Source organism: Anthonomus grandis, chromosome 2, assembly GCF_022605725.1.
Source record: "Anthonomus grandis grandis chromosome 2, icAntGran1.3, whole genome shotgun sequence".
In the NCBI taxonomy this organism is placed as follows: Eukaryota; Metazoa; Arthropoda; class Insecta; order Coleoptera; family Curculionidae; genus Anthonomus; species Anthonomus grandis.
In genome coordinates, this window is record NC_065547.1 from 2,496,731 (window position 1) to 2,499,526 (window position 2,796).

The 2,796-nt window shown below is 33.0% G+C and overlaps 1 long non-coding RNA gene across 1 annotated transcript; it reads left to right on the plus strand.

Annotated features, from left to right (window-relative positions):
• The first annotated feature begins 1,746 nt into the window (after positions 1-1,746).
• LOC126750477 (uncharacterized) lies at positions 1,747-2,325 on the plus strand. Its single transcript, XR_007665734.1, has 3 exons — positions 1,747-1,876; positions 1,941-1,997; positions 2,085-2,325. It is a non-coding gene; the product is annotated as an uncharacterized LOC126750477 (long non-coding RNA).
• Positions 2,326-2,796: the final 471 nt, after the last annotated feature.

A 2,796-nucleotide genomic window follows, 5' to 3' on the forward strand; every position in this document is an offset into this window, starting at 1 on the left:
TTCCAAAACTCGTGCTACGGTTACTGAGGATGGTATAAGGCAATGGTTTTTAGAACTTATCCAGTACTTAACTGACAAAAATGTATTAGACATGATGTTTGATCCGGTATAAGAACGTGTATGAAGTCAGGTTTGGTTCTAGGGCCCTCCAAAAAGTTTAAAAACCTTTACGATATTGCAGGCGGAAACAAAAAAGAGTCAATTACAGTGTTGTGCAACTATGCTACTAATGGTGTGGCAGTTCCACCAATGATTGTTTTCCCATACAAAAGAATTCCTAAAGAGCTAGCTAGCTCTTTCGGTGCCAAAAGGTTGGGCCATTGGAAGGTCCGATTCTGGGTGGATGACCAGTGCAACATTTTTTTGAATATATTGCGAATATATTTTATCCCTGGCTTTTGGAAAATAGCGTTATATTTCCAGTAATTCTTTTCATAGATGGACATAGGTCCCGCTATAATTTGGACCTGTATGAATTCTGTGTGGAACACCGAATCATCATTTATTGTTTATACCCGAACTCGACACACATAATACAACCTTGTGATGGCAGTATATTTAGACCCCTAAAAGTTGAATGGCAATCTATGTGCCGACTTCATAAACAAAAGAGTTGTACACCAATTACTCGGCACAACTTTAGCATCCTCATTAAAGAAGCTTTTGATAAGGCTTAATAAGAAACCAGAAACCATTATAAATAGATTCAGAATTTGTGGCTTTTATCCATTAAGCCTTGACTCAGTTGATTATTCAAAGTGTATTTCGACCCGGAGTAATGAAATCTTTCAGAAAAGACCCAGTACCGAATTATCAATAGAAGACTATAAATGTTCCTTGAAAGTATTGGACCATTATTTAAAGGTCAATAATATCACAAATTTGTCCAACAGTGTAGATTCTTTTAAAAAATTTTGCGAAAAAAACGCAGGTTACTCAACAAGGTTTAATGACAGTAGCGATAATGTTGACCAGTTATTTAGCGAGTCTGAAATAAATGACATGTCAGTGAATATACAGAGCGATATATTTACAGATTCCTTTTTAAACGACTTGCCCCTTGAAATTGACGGAGTTTTATATGAGCCTCCAACTTATCAGACATCAGCATTACCAGAAATTGATGTAATTACACCTATTTTATTACCTGGTGTGCATTTGAATTCCCAAATAAAATCATACTGTCTAGAAATTCTTGACACGATTATCGACAATGCATTTATTATTATAGAAGACAGAGAATTCCAATCTGAGTATATGGCTATTCCAGCCAAAACTCTTCCTTGCAGCGAATCGAAGATTAAAATATTATCCAATATTGTCATTAATCCAGGAAATAAAAGTTTAGATAAAGTTTGGGAAAATCATCTTCACTGGTCAAAGCAAGAGGGTGTATAAAAAAAGAGAAGCCAACGTGTTCAAATGCCCTACGCAATAACATCCGATAAGTGGGTGAATCATCATTCTGAACAAGAAAAAAAAAAGAATAGATAAAAAGAATATAATAAAGAAAAGAAAACTGGAAACGACTTTAAAGAAAACGTCAGCTGAAACTAAGAAATGAGCTAAGAAGCTTAAAAGGGTTGTAAAGAAGAAACCATTGACCAGAAAAAACAGAAGATTCAAAAAAGTTGACAAACGGAGTTCGATAAAATCAAGGTAATTTTAACTATACCTAATAAGAATTTAGAATAAAATGAAATTTAATGTAATATGCTTTTAGTTAAAGAAAAACAAAATGATGTGGAAGCGACCAAGATCCAGGATGTTGATGATGAAAATAAAAAATTAGCCGGAAAACAGAACAAGAAGTTAAAATTGGCTGTTAAAGAAGGGGAATCAGAAAAGTTTATTGATGGAGTTCGAGAAAATAAAGGTAAGTTTAGAAATTATAAAAAAATGGATTAAAGAAATTAATGTTGATATTTATGTGCTTTTAGTTGTTAAAAAAGAAATAGACGTGGAAACGAAGAAGCCTGACAAAACAAGCAGTAAAAGTAAGTAAATAAATAATGTGTCTGGTCTTATATCATATAGATAGATGGAAAATATATTTAAATCATATAATGTATTCACATTTGCAGCTTTTAATATTGGAGACTTTGTGGTTATAAGTTACCAAAAGAAGAGGTATCCAGGTTTAATAAAAAATATAGAGCAGGGTGCTCAAGAATATGAGATCAGCGTTATGGAAAAGATAAAACCAAATTTTTGGAGATGGCCCAAAAATGTGGACCAAATTTGGTATAAGAGAAAATTTGTTTTAGAAAAAATTTCAGAGCCAATATCATCCAAAGGCAGTATATATAATTTCAATATTTGATAATTAAATAAGCCTTATGTTCATTTACTAGTCTTATAGTTTTCATTTATTGGAGGAGTTCGTTCATTTACTGGAATTTTGGGCATTTGTTATAAAAATCGGCAAAATTTGAAAAAATATAAAGGGTAACGTATCTCTTGTTCTTCATAATAAGAGAAAATCGTCGAGACTTTTGTTTTTAAAAATGTTATAGTACTTAAGTAAATGTATAACCGATTTACAGGTCCTCTAACTCAACACTTTTCTTATTTGTTCATTTACTGGTCTAGTGACCCTACATAGTTATTTTTTATATTATCCAGTATTACTTTACATTAGTATGCCGAATGCATAGAATCAAAAGCTACCCGCGATTAGCAATGCGTGTACAAAACGCACCTGCGATTAGCAAGAGCCAATGGGAGAACGATATTTTCAGGCAATTGCTCATAGATGGTAGATTGTGCCTATATGCTTCCGGGAGTTGAGTCCAT